This window comes from Triturus cristatus, chromosome 4_1, assembly GCF_964204655.1.
Source record: "Triturus cristatus chromosome 4_1, aTriCri1.1, whole genome shotgun sequence".
Lineage (NCBI taxonomy): Eukaryota > Metazoa > Chordata > Amphibia > Caudata > Salamandridae > Triturus > Triturus cristatus.
Genome location: NC_140585.1, coordinates 240,762,557 through 240,777,585, shown reverse-complemented (window position 1 = coordinate 240,777,585; position 15,029 = coordinate 240,762,557).

Here is a 15,029-nt window from a genome sequence, read left to right as displayed (position 1 = left end):
GCACACTCTCAGACCCTTAAACCTGCAGCAACCAATCACATCTTTGGTTGCCTTGTTGATGATCCTAATATGTATCTATTTTCATGGATGCACAGATGGAATAAAACGCATGAAGTAACTAAATTGCAACATCTTTGTAACTGAGTGTGTAATGCATCTATAACAAATTATTAAAAGTAGTTTAAAATAAATATAACCGCGTAGCTTTATGAAACAATGATATACGGTTGATACTGTTGGTATGATCATTACCCAATCATGGGTAACCCAGTGACCACGTTTTCGACCTTGCATTTTATCTGGGCAACTCATAGTATTAACTTTTACATGTTTACTTATTCATCAAAGTTGAATGATGGCAATAACAGATTATGTTATCCTTGTGGTACTGTTGTGAAATGCAATGCTGTCTGTGAGCCCCAGGGTATGGGGAAAGGAAGAATGAAAAAAACACTTTAATTTCAATTATTGTTGAATTATGAACACCCTAATTTTCATGTATCATTTTACCGAGATTACCCAGGAATTAAATGGCGGCACTATGCTCACTCTACAGCCCTTTCTCTCTTCTCGTTGCTGTTTCCCCGCTCTCGTCTAGCTCTTAATTCTCTAGTGTACTCTCCCACTCTAGCCCACTTCCCTCTTGTCAACCAATCCATTCATTAAAAATAGAACACAGCACTTAGGAAAGCCAAGTCAGCTAGAGTTAAATGCAAAATAGTGGAGATCCAAGCAAGACATCAGTGACCGTTATCATTGCAGCTGACCAGGGCCCTGGCTAGTTAAAGGTCAGTTGGAGCAGCGTGCTGCAAACATGTAAAGTCTGCTTCAGTATATATACATGTTCTCTTAGTTCAATGCAGCAGCAGGATCATGTGATAGCAATTAGTTCGCTTCAGCAATAAATGTATCTAGTGTGCAGGTGCCTGAATCCTTTCCTCCGAGGGAGTGGAGGGTCACCTTGGAGGGAAGCTATCATTCACAATTCACAAATGCAAACTCTATTCTTCTTTCAAAAACCCCGCTTCCTTTTCCAGGCTTGAAAACGAGGTTACACTTACTGAAAAGTGCAACGTGCAGCATGAGACATCGTGGTTACCGGGCCCACTGTGCACACATGCCAACATTTGGGAAGAGGGAAGTGGGAGATTTTTAAAACTAAATCAGGACAATGGATTTCCCCCACTGACTTCTATTGCGGCCTGCATCAGGTCTATTGGCATGAATGGGATTGGCTAGTATGCTGCTGCAGGATCGCATATCAGAAATTCAAATATATGTTTTTTTCCATGCCTGCCAGGAGCACCCTGCCAGGAGCACCGAGGAATCGCTATGGCAGGCAGAGAAAGCGTGACAACATATTTGTGCGCTTGCTTGAAGGAGCGGAGACCTGGCAGTGCAAAATCCGAGTCACACAAGACCAGCCCCTGCCATCTGAAGCGCGCTAAGGAATAGGGTTTTTGCATGCAGAAATCGAGAGGCGGAGATAGCCTTGAAATCGGTAGTTTTCCGTCTGAATCGGAAGGATTGGCATGTAGGACTGTACCCTGCAGACGTATTGACTAATGCAATACTATTTGAAGCTTTAAGAACTAAGAGACAACTTTCATCCATCTCGCTTTTCTCTCTATTCTTTCTTCTCTTTTGCCCCTGTATTTCTATAAAATACTCAGCACTCATCATTTCCTTCTCCTGGTCTTCTATTTACACAATTGTTCTTTTCCACTCTCCATCACTCTTCCATCTACCCCTCTTTATTCCCCTTGTTTCATCCTTTATACCCACGCTCTTTGCTCCCTCTTTCTTTTCTTTCCTCTCTTTAGCTCTACTTCTCATTGCTCATACATTCCACTCCATCTTTATCCTCTCTTACTTTTAAGGAGATAGAAAATGGCATCTGGGTGAATTTGCTGTTTTTATTGTTCCAGGTAATCTAAAACACTGGCATGGTTTAGTTTAGTTTGCAGGTTTATGAAGATGAGCTAGTATGAAGCTTGTTTGTGAGCTATGGGTGAAATGTGTGTGTATATGATGGAGCAGGGTTTTTACTTTAAAACCAAATACCTGTTTCATTTTCGTATGTTATAATTAAAAGTACTACTGAATAATTATTAACCACTAAAGATTTGTCGAGTCTTGTCTAATCAACCTTATTAACAGAAGAATTACACGTGGGAATGCTATTGCATGGCTGAAATAATAAGTGAACTAGGTTGGTGAGCAAACTGACAGAAATAGATGTTGCTTATGTGATGTTATTGCGTTCTGCGCTTATAATTAATATGCATTAATGGCTTTTGATGTTGCAAATGGCTAGATAAATACATACACATAAGGGTATTAGCAGGGGAATAACACTGTATAATCATTTCCGTGCAGTAATTATGTTTTGTGTTTCTTTTTACTTAAGTTGACCATTGTGGCCTGCTAGAAAATGGCTACCACCGGCAGCCTGTATTTGAGTAGATGGAAAATTTGCAAGGAGGCTTCGCGCTGACTGTGACCTTGCCCTCCTGTCAAACTGAAAAGCCATGATCATGACGACAAATCCAGGAGGGATGCCAAATGCCCCTGAACATGAAATTTGTTGCCAAGAAAAATACTGACTTTATGAACTTGTAATGATCCCACAAATGGGATACAATTAATCCGAAAGAGACATCCGTAGAAGTAACGAATTAGTTATGGACCCCTTATTTCTATTCATTATTTGAGACAATCAATGTGTGTGAAAACCTACCAATGTAACATAATGTACCAAGACGACATTATTTCCGCCATTCATCCGTTTTGTACGATATGATTGCAACATTTTGGAATGTAATTTTAGAATAAATATTAGTAGACTAGAGAGGTCTAGTGCCACTTCTTCCCGAACTGATGATCCGAGGTCCCGATGCTGACGGAGAGGACGGTGACTCTACATGACGGCTAGAAACTTTGATTATTTTACTGAGGACCGGTTCTGACTTAGGATCTGACTTTTAGCCAGAATAGGTAAATATGAGAGAAATGAATTTGCATTTAATTGGCTTTTCATACAAAATTAGATAAATAATTTTCTGTTTGAATCACTGTGTCGGGTGGTTATTTATTGTCATGTTTATTGAATTTATTTGCGTGTTCTAAAATGTTTCACCAGATCTATAGCAACTAGTTGATGCCATTGACCTCAGGGTATATGCAGATTGGTTAGGTACTGAAAGTGTCCTCCCTTATACATGGCACGGATAGAGTGGTTAGGATGAATGTTGGTGTAATGGGCCCCACCAGCGTGTGATGTGTGTGTGCGTGTGTGACTGTGATATCACTCCGTCCGTGGAAGTAGAGGGGATTCGGAAGCTCCGATCTGCACCATATACACACACATATATACAGAGAGAGAGAGGCAGAGAGAGAAAGAGATTGACATAGTGAGAGACAAAGCGGGAAAACGCAATACCAAATGGGTTGTAAGTCTGACTCAGAGTTTTGAGTTTATTCAATACAATTGAAGCTATTTTCTTGCATAATACACATTGGAAAACAAGATGAGGCAGTGAAAGATAATGTCTAGTCTTTTTTAGTTTCTTTTATTCCGAATATTTCATAATTTACCAAAGTATATAATCAGATATAAAAGAAATGCAAAATACTATTTCATTAGATTATTAAGATGGATATTTTTGAGCCTTGTGTCTCACAGGTCAGCCCAAGATTATGCCTATGACTGTGTTCTCTGTAATTTAGGATATTTGATGGCTTTTACCTGCCATCTTCAGCATCTATGGTGCTTATATTGGAAAATCTGTAGTGTGTGGTGATTTCGGTTTCTACCAGTGTGTGCCAGCCTTCTCTTACCGATGTTATGTTTGTGTATGTTGGGGGACTTTTCAAGTGTAAAACAGGCTACGAACCAACGTAGCACTCTCCAAATCGGGGGGAGGGGGGGGGCAGGGGAGGAGCCAAAGCATCGAGAACAGCAGCCAAAGGGCAGGATAAGGGAGCCGACCTAGAGGGCGTTCAGTGTTTAATTTGTAAAGTAATTAGTGCCAGGGCCCTGGACAGAAGGTCGCTGCTGCTCGCACCACCTAATGCCCCTGCCAATGCTGCAGATGATGGTACCTACACAACTACTAACCATCACACTCCTACAACTGAGGCAAGTCAGAGTGTTAGAGGCCCCCAAAGATCAAGGAATAGTATGGGAGACATGTGTTAGTTCTTTTCACTTATTTAACAACTGTTGTCCTACTTATCTCTAAATTACAAAAACAGCTGGCATATGTGCCGGTGCTGACAATTGAGTGCCGGTGTCGGGCACCGGAAACCACCGGCTCAAATTAAGCACTCAGGCCGTAATACAGAGAGCATGATACAGGGGCTGTGATACAACAAAGCAGTGAGGGTAGCAGGAGGCTACAGGCAAACTAGGGTTATCTCGGCACCAAAGGAGCTAGAGTTGTTTAGGGGCACGGCATAAGGGAGAGGACTCTATAATGGTCCCCTGAAGTTTGACTCACTTTGTGCAAGTCTCAAATCACATTCAAATAAGCTTCCCTGTGCGTCTTGGGGGGCTTCATGAGTGGCTGCATAGCATGTATTTATTAATTAACAGGACAAACAATACATATCCATTTGTGTCTAGGTCTTTTGAGTAGGGACAACGAGTTCACATGCCCATAAAATCACTCTGTAAGAATGGTTTCCTTGTTGTGGACAGTGTGGCACTGATATTGAGCCTGCCCATGCACTGCATCCTTTTGGTATGCCTTTGGTATGCTTTTTTGTACTGGATGCCTTTTTACCCTGCACAGGGGAATGAGGGGCCCTATTATACCCTTGAGACTAAGTGTGGCACTTCTATACAAGACATTATTATCTGTAAAATGGCCTTGGAGTCAAGCTGGCAGGTGTCTATCAGGCCTTCAATGTGCTGACTTACAGATGACTTGCTGGCCTTTTTAAATGGGATCACTGTAATGACTTATCCCAGGTTCTAAGCATCTGCTATTCTTGAGCATTTGACCTTGAGTTGTCCTTCACTGGGTGATGTCTGCCCGCCAGGTCACACTAGAGTGCTGACCTCCTATAGAGTGTAGGCAAGAATCAGATGACGCTATGCGGTGGCGCAAAATGATGGCGGACGCCCTACAGAATGTGATAAGGGGCCCTTGAGTCCCCCATATCTCCCAGACATGCATTGGCTTCGGGCTGAATGGGGGTCTCCTGGAAGGCTGAGGGGTCCCCTGAAATGTTACTCCCGACACCACTGGGGCCTGCATTACGCACTTGAGTATTTTTTCCCTTTTCAAGCTAATGAGCGGGTAAAGGGTGGTTGTAGCAGTGGTGTAACAATAGCCCCTGCAGGCCCTAGAGCTCGGGGTGGGGGTCCTCTCCGACACTGTATATGGTGGGCGGGGCCCTGGCCTTAAAGCTCTTGACCTGGTCTGGAGTGGTCCGGAGTGTAGGGGGGGTCCCTCTGTGAACTTTGCAGCAGGCCCCCCTTAAGTTTTGTTACGCCACTGGGTGGTAGTTGGTACTACTGCTGTAACATGGCCGTTAACTCTCGCTCACTCTTTCGCATCGTCTCTGTAGCACCCGATATTAATATTCATGGTGGGAAATGGAAGCTTAAATGTTTGCCCCCCACAGTCAATCCTGAAATCATTATGAGCGACTTTTTCTCTTCTCGGGGTCTGGAGCTCGCGGAGAATAAAACAGGCAATTACATTTCCACATCGGTGGTGGGGAGAGGAAGAAAGAGCTGCCTTCCCGTCTGCTGTCTGAAGGGAATCTGATTCTCTTCACAGCTTGTGGCCGCCATTAATCTGAGCCAGTGACGCAGTTACGGTTCCATTTCTCGAATGCTAGAATGTGCCTGTGCCGGTGATCTGTGATACTCTGAATGTTGGCTCATTCATGCAGCGCTCGAAGTGGATAAAGAAAAGTATGGGAACTGTGATCCTGGGTATAATGAAGGCGGGTCAGTGAATCAGGGGGCGGGGTCAGGGGCGCGGCTAAAAATAACATAGTAATCTTGGACTAATTTGTTGGCCTTTCACTAACAGTTAACTGCATTTAAAATATAATGCACACACACCTTAAATTTAAAAATAATTTCCTCTTATTTTAACCTCTGGGAAATGCATTTTTCCGCTAGGAAAGCTCAGTTTGTTAATGCAGTCACTTCGGATGTCTGTTGGAATAACTGGACAGTGCACTGGAGAAATAGTGACGTGTATTTAGATTGCTAAGGGGTTCACACCTGTGACAGAAAGTGGAGTGAATGCGTAAATCACAAGTTTCAAAAATGTACTACACACTGTATAAACGCACTGTTTCAAAGAGATTATCTTTAAACATTTACAGTGCTTTCAAAACGTATGTTTTAAAAATACACCGCCTGGAACTGGTGCAAATCGTTTTACTGTTTTCCATTACAAGTATACATTCCATATTCCATCAATTAAAGCCTACACTGGCTCCCAAGCAGCTTTCAGATTTGCTGATTAACCAATTGCACACATTTCCATGTCTTTCAGGAGCAGTGAACCTGGACAGGAGGCTTGCTTCTTCTTCAGCTGCCACGCTCTTCTCTCACTTCACACATGGTCCGTGACTGGCTACCCTCCCCTCCCAGCTTTCCACACCACCTTGAAGGATAGACATAAGCAAGTTATCTTTGGAAGGCGGGGGGTCAGGGACCCCCCGGCCGTATTTATTATACAAAACAATAAAATGATGAATATTAACATAACATCGATTATGTAAGAATAAGCAAAATTCATGGCATTAGATTTACAGTATTGTAGACAAAGATTGAAGGCTAACCTTAACAAACGTCTAATACAGCGTGTATCCTATCCGAATCTAACATCCTGCCTGAATTTTGCATTCTAACATTTCTGGCCGGACGGCAAGGTCGCTAACCGGTGTCAAGTCCTACTAACCACGCCCTTACCCACAGGTGCGCATGCGCGACAGGGGACCGCCTACCCCGTCGGCATCGTGAACTTCATTTAACCAACAAGGAGGGCCCTTACACTCGGCGTCATATGCTGACGTCATGGTGTATGTGCGGGGTGGCTACCTGCCTAAGGAAAGCGTGACTCCCTCCCCCGCATTTTTAGCAGCTAGCGGATATTCCTGCCCCTGAAGTTCTAGGAGGGACCAGTGGCCCCTCCCCCTGGGCCGCCCCCTCCGTGGATGGTGACGCCCCCCCTTAGGACCTTAAATTGCTGCTCACCGATCATGACCTTACCGCCCGACCAACCCTAATAAATACGACGATGAACCTAGGGAAAAAGAACTAGCTAAAGGACAGCTACACTAAACTAAAACCAGATCATATAAATACAAAGCATGCTGTGCTAATGGGAAAAAGGCCTAAGTACACACAATATTACCTTTATCAGAACAACTTAATCGCAGCTATATAACGGGAAAAAGGCCTAGGTACACCCAATATTGCCCCTAAAATAACATAATCTCAGCTGTATAACGGGAAAAAGGCCTAAGTACAGACAACATTCCTAACTAACCACAACCAAACCTACCTGTCAACGGGAAAAAAGGCCTATGACAAATTTAACTAGAACCCCCGACTAGCATGTTCAGTACCTTGTTTTGGGCTGGTGGGTGGGGAAAATTAGCAAGCCCCAAGCGTGGGGCAGACGAGAGGCGCGGGGAACAAGCCAAGGGCAAGAGGGTGTCCAGCTCGCCCTCCGCGCCTTAAGTAGCGAATTTACTCGCCGTTCTCGGGGCCCGGCCGTCCCGCCCCCCTGCCCCGGAAGCTGAACAGCTGCTTCCGGGTCACGGGGGAGGCGTCAACCAATCGGTGTTGAGGGCGCGCCGCGCGCGTCATTGCCCCGCGACACACCCCCAACACCGAAAGGCCGGGGGAGGGGGGGGCGCCGCACTGCCATGAGGACGTGAGGGCCGAGTGGCCCCCACTTTACACATGGTCCGTGACTGGCTACCCTCCCCTCCCAGCTTTCCACACCACCTTGAAGGATAGACATAAGCAAGTTATCTTTGGAAGGCGGGGGGTCAGGGACCCCCCGGCCGTATTTATTATACAAAACAATAAAATGATGAATATTAACATAACATCGATTATGTAAGAATAAGCAAAATTCATGGCATTAGATTTACAGTATTGTAGACAAAGATTGAAGGCTAACCTTAACAAACGTCTAATACAGCGTGTATCCTATCCGAATCTAACATCCTGCCTGAATTTTGCATTCTAACATTTCTGGCCGGACGGCAAGGTCGCTAACCGGTGTCAAGTCCTACTAACCACGCCCTTACCCACAGGTGCGCATGCGCGACAGGGGACCGCCTACCCCGTCGGCATCGTGAACTTCATTTAACCAACAAGGAGGGCCCTTACACTCGGCGTCATATGCTGACGTCATGGTGTATGTGCGGGGTGGCTACCTGCCTAAGGAAAGCGTGACTCCCTCCCCCGCATTTTTAGCAGCTAGCGGATATTCCTGCCCCTGAAGTTCTAGGAGGGACCAGTGGCCCCTCCCCCTGGGCCGCCCCCTCCGTGGATGGTGACGCCCCCCCTTAGGACCTTAAATTGCTGCTCACCGATCATGACCTTACCGCCACAGGCCAGCATTGTTTACCGACGATCTGGCCCCCCCACAACTCCTGCCTAAAGGTCATCCCTACCTCAGAGAGCCCTTCAACCAAGCTAAGAGATTATCACACCATAGTCTATTCCCTGCCTCCGTCAAATGGACCCCATCCTGTAAGTACAAATCCTCCCCCCAAATAGTCCCATGTGGGATGGTCTGTAAGTGCGTGGATCGGAAAAGTTTTTCTACCTTGGTATTGATCCTCTTTACCGAGTGATTCAATGCCCTGACCGAATCACCCCCACGCCACTGCAGCCGCGGTATCAGCTGGGACCAGACTACAGTGCAGTCAGGGCATACCCTCCTTACCCAACCCGCTGCTGAAATGATCTCTTCTAGGAGGACCCTCCTACCCAGTCTAGCAAGGTCATTCTCCCCCAGATGAAGAATCACCACCGTTGGTGGGGCTGTATGACGGGCGACTAACTCCGCAAAGAATCCCCTAAACTGACTGAGGCAGAGACCCCCCCTCCCAAAGAAGGAGATGGACCAACCTTCCTGTTCTAGCTCCTTACTACCCTTGCCTGCAAAAAAGACATTCCTAGCACGATTGACATAAGAATGACCAACAATCCAAACCCTGCCTGACCGCGTCCTGTGTTCTTGACTGTGCACACCACGATGAGTCGCCGATGAATCCTGATGATGACCCGAAGCCAGCTCTCCGCCTGCGTCACAGAGCGAAGGAACTGCAAAACCAGAAAAGAACAACCCAATGTCAGTAATACCCTAGGTACTTTACAACATGTGTACCCGCACATACCGTTTGTAGCAATTGGAATTGGGTGACCATCTCCCAATTCTTCTAACACTGTTCACATGCAGACCCCTTGTGATTGCCTCAGTGGCTGCCCCTATCCTAAAGGAGTGTGTGCCAAATTCCTTCGGGTCCAGGCCCACCCTGGCAATCGTCAACTCCAGGACTCTTCTGAACTGATATTTAGTTAACGGGGTGCCGTCCGCATGTAATAAAAGCGGCCCACCCCACAGTGCACCCCGCTGCTTGATGAAGGTCTCCACGTGGTGTACCGGGCAGCAAGGATTGGCCCTTGCCCTGTGCAATACCACAGTCTCACCCCGCGACTCCTGATCAGTTTTTGATCTCAGAATCGTCACCCACAATGTGTCTCCCTGTAATGTTGTGTTCAGGAATTGGATACCCCCCTGACTATCTGCCTTAGAGGCAGCCACCAACTCGCTCAGCCTCAATGCCCCATAAAAGGCTAATGTAAACGCTGCCTTAAACAATTGTATCTCCCAGCCCGAGCTACAGACATCCTGCAATGCAGGCAGTAATGCAGACAGCCTCTCCAAGCCTATTGGTTTCCTAGTGTCAGCCGTGCTGCCCTGTAAGCGGCGCCAACCCCTCAGACCCTTCCGCACCGCAAAGCTGTTAGTCGGGTCTTTTACCCCCTTTGCTTGCGCGTAGAAGGAGACAGCTGCCCTATGCCTGTTAGCTGTGGCCACTGAGCGACCCTCCTGATGCAGTCTACCCAGGTAATCTGTAAAGCTATTTTCTAAAGCCCATTTGGATTCCCAGTCACGCCCCAAAAAAGTGCAATAAGAACCAAACGCCCCTTCATATGCTGTCCTTGTCTTGGGGGCTAAGCTAGCAGCCACGAGGTCCGGTAATTTGGGGCACCAATCTGCCAGAGTGCTGACGGGAAGTGAGTCGGTGTAGGCTCTGCTGATGGAAGATGTTCCCTGAATACCTGCATTTTCTGGCGAGAGAGTGCATCAGCTGCATTATTAAGGACACCCGGTACATGTTTGGCCCTAAATATCACATTCAATAGCAAGCATCTCAACACAATCTCCTTCAAGAGGCGGAGTATGAACTTACAGCGTGCCGCCTGCTGATTGATGCACTCCACCACCGTCATGTTGTCCGACCAGAATATTACTGATTTGTTACGCAGAAGATCTGGCCAGACCATTAATGCAACCCAAATAGGGAAGAGCTCCAGAAAACCAATGTTGGTTGTCAACTCACTGTGCACCCATTCGTCCGGCCACCTGCGGGTGACCCACTTGTTACCCAGGATGGCACCAAACCCAACACTCCCAGCAGCGTCAGTCCATAAACCTAACTCTGCTGAAGTAGTGGGGGCGCCGGACCACACAACCCTGCCGTTGAAGTCCTCCAGGAATGCCATCCATATCTGCATGTCCTGGCGTACCTCAAGCGACAGTCTAGTGTGGTGGTGTTTTTCTCGCAGGCCCTTCATAGCCTGCGCAATGGAGCGAGAAAAGGGGCGAGCCATTGGTATCACCCTCAAGGCGAAATTCAACTGTCCCACTGTCTCCTGGAGCTGTTGTAACGAGACCTTTTCTTTGGCCAGACACGCGCGTAGTGCCGCCTTGAATTTCAACACCTTCTCCTTTGGGAGCCTGAAACAACCCTCCACTGAGTCTATTTCAATACCAAGAAATTCTAAGCAAGTAGCAGGCCCCACTGTCTTCCCCGGCGCCAACGGGACCCCAAAAGCCCGCATGAGCGCGCAAAATTCCTGCAATGCCCGTGCACAATTCTGGGACCCAGCCGCGCCCAGGAAGAGAAAGTCATCCAGGTAATGCATGACCAACTGATGCCCGGTCGCCTGCCTCATCACCCATTCTAAGAAAGAGCTGAACGTCTCGAAATAAGCACACGAGATCGAACAACCCATGGGCCAGGGCTTAATTTGTGCCGGTGCTTTCCGGTGCTAAGCACCGGCACTTAATTTTCAGGGCCGGGTCTACACGGGATAAGGCTGTTCAATAAATCCACAGAGGGCTCCCCTGTGAAGAGCTGATATTGCGCGCAATTGTATGTAAAATAGTACAAATTGCATGCCGCAGCAGCAGCCCGCTTTATGAGGCACACTGTCACACTTAGAAAATGCCGGGGCCCTGGCCTCGTCGTAAATTACATGTCACTTTAATCAAGCGCTGTGGCCTGCACGCACTGCTCCTGCAGGCTTGTGGTGATTGCAGCTGATTTAGCACTGCTGCTATAATGTATCCTGTTCTGATGCCCGCGGCGCCGCTGAGGCCAGATGTAATGCAAAGTGTGCCCGAGGCGCCTGGGGGGGGGGGGGGGGTGGGGGGGGGGGCGGTGGGTGGAGGGGACGTCACCTCCGGTCCTGTTGTTGCCAGAGCAGGAAGTTTGGAAAGAAGGCAGCCGTCTATAAGATGAGTTTGGGTAAAAAGAGCTTTTGATGAAAATCGTCTTATTCCAAGTGAAATCCGCCGAGATGCCCTCTCTCTCCAGAAGCTGATAGAATATGACGATGAAGGTGGTGAAGGTGGAAGCAGTCATGTGGATGATGAATACCGTTGGGCCAGCGTGGAAGCCCCAAAATCATGATCACTACTTCGAGGGACCCCAGCTCACGCCTCGAAATGTTTGCCAAGGAGGTGAAACTGATCTTCCCCAATGCTCGACGCATGAACAGGGGTAAGCATGAGGTGGAATCACTCGTCCAAGCCTGCAAAGCCAACAGCGTCACAGACCTTCTCATTTTGCACAAGCACAGAGGGACACCAGATGGTCCGATCGTGTCAAGTGAGGATTAGACATGGATGCAGATGGCAAAGCTGTTTTTTTAATGCCATTTTTATAAGCCTACATTTAAGCTAATCCCTCGGGTGTGTATTTACTTCTTGGTTTTATAAACGCTACCAAGAAAGTGAAAGACGCTTTCAGCTCCCCCCGCCTCCCCCAGATCCCTTTTAATTACATGAGCTCTCTCTTGAGACCACCTGAGGAGTTACGAGAGGTGTTCGTCTTAACTGGGGGCTTCTAGAATATTCTGAGTAGTTTGTGGGGAGGAAGAGTACAGAGATTGCAGGCTCCTAGCTGGAGTTATTCCATAGGGGGTTAATTAGCCCCTCCCTGGCAAAAGCTCTTTCTCCTGCCAAAATAATATTGGTCACCCGGAACTGTCTTCTTTACTCAAAAAATCTGAACGTGGCTTAAGAAGTCTCCTTTCGTAAGATCTCAAGATTCTATTTTACCTGTGAAGACACACCTCTTGTCGAATTTTAGGACTTTATGGAAGAGCTGACTCGGGCGTTTTTAAAGTCACGTTCATAATGCTCTCCTCTTAGTTACAAAGGTTACTGGGTGCCAAGCTTCATCCCAGCAGCGCTTCATGGGATATAGAATACATACATTAAACTGGAGTACTGTCACCTCCCGTTTCAACCCATTGCGTACTTCACACTGTGCAACGTGGTGATGCGCCATGACATTCCTGACTAAACTAATCGTCGGGGCTGGAGGCGGCAACTGGCAGAGCAGAGGAACTCATGGTGACTCCATACATCTGGGACAGGAGGCCTGGAGGTGACCGTGACCCCCTCCACGAGTCTTACCAGGGCAGGGACTGGTTTCTTCCAAAGGAGGGGGCGAAGCAGACACAGAAGAATAAGGTAAATCATCTTTTTTTTGGTTTCCTGAAAGATTCCTTTGTCATTTCACGTTTTTATTTCTAGTCATCGTTTTCTCTCTCGGGCTCTGTGTTTTTCCTTCACTTTCTTCTGGAAGGTTTTCTTTTTGTTTGGCTTGGATGGGGAACGCCTGCCCTCGGGCAATGAGCTAGTGTATTTAGAAAAATGCCATTCTGAAAAAGAAAACCCTTAAAGATATCACAGAGTAAATGAATTGCCCTCTTCATCAAACATTTATACCTCGTCGTCACAACCCCTGTTGAACAAACAGTGTCACAAACAGCAAGGACGCCCCTGTAAATGGAAACGAGCTGCACTCAGAGAAAGTGCACTACTTGTATTATTCACCAAACAAATACCACACTCACAGCAACAGCATACCCATGTAATCGAACAAAGGACACATTCACTCTAAATAAACACCACCTCTTCACCAAACAAATATCACACTCACCACACTCACAGAAACTTCGGAAGTGCATCTTCTGGGATTTGTGAAGAGACTGGCTTCAGTGGTGCAGCGCAATCTGAAACCTGATTTGTAGTTGTGCAGGAGAGGCCGAATGTTAAAAGAATCTAGAATCTGGGCAAAGGCTGCTTTTTTGATAATACTGCAGATGGATGGTGGAAACCGAGGGGGAGGGGGGGGGTTAGTTTATTGTGGTTGGATGTCAACAATACACCCCTGCTGGATGCCTATATGTAACATTTCCATGGTATGTTGCCTGGATCATGGATGTTTGTGTGACAGTTTCCACGGTTTTTGGCCTAGCCCTGGCCTGGATGCTTACGTGTGACATTGCCGCGGATTATGGCATGCTTTCTGGCCTGGGTGCTTATGTGTGACATTGCCATGCTTTCTGGCCTGAGGGCTTAAGTGCGACATTTCCACGGTTTATGGCTTGGGTGCTTGCTTATGTGTGACATTTCCATGGTTTATGGCATGGGTGCTTATGTGTAACATTTCCATGTGTTCTGGCCTGAGGACACAATTAGATACATGTCACCATATGAATTTCTTTCTAGACACTAGATATTAGGATCAGCATGAGGTTTCCAGCACTCCTTCTTTTCTGTTTTGGCGGCAGTAGCCTATGATGATAACGTGAGGTAGTAGGCGAGTACCTGTCTACACAACCTCGTTGGGGCTACTTCCGTGAGGCACTGCCGGCCTTTCACACCTTTTTTCCTTTTTTCCTGTTCTTTTTTGCTTTACCACTAGGAGCACTTCACAGCACACCAGTTGTGGGAAACTCATTGACACATAGGAGCTTTCCTTTTCACAGACTGTAATAATAGACACGGTTTGTGTATAGTATTAGATTTCCACTTATGTGGCAGAAACACAAGAGGTTTGAGTGAGATAGGGACATCGATTATTGGGTGCCCATAGTACAAACAAATATAATAACATTAACTTCTTTCCCGGGGTAGGTCCTTTTTTGTTATATGGTCCTGAGGACATGTATGCCATTTTCACGGTTTATGGCTTGGGTGTCAGTTGAGGGTGGAGCCAATAGAGGAAGTGGGTGGAGCTAGTGAAGGAAGTGGGTGGGGCTGGAAAAATGGGTGTGGCCTCCGACAAACATTTGAGCACCTGGACTTCATATTTTACAAATTAAGCACTGCCATGGGCATGCATTTGTCCATGTAATACTTCCCATCAAACTTGAACCCCAAAAGGTGTTGATCCCCTTGATGCACAGGGAGAAGGCGAAATGCAGACTCTATGTCAGACTTGGCCATCAATGCCCCTGGACCCAGGCGCCTAAGCAACACCACTGCTTGGTCAAAAGAGGCATATTTTACACTGCAGACATTCTCATCTAACGCATCGTTCAATGATGCCCCCTTTGGGGCCGAGAGATTATGAATGAGCCTAAATTCGCCTTTCTCTTTTTTTGGGACCACACCAAGTGGGGAACATACAAAGTTGGGCACCGGCACCTCGTCAAAAGGGCCTGC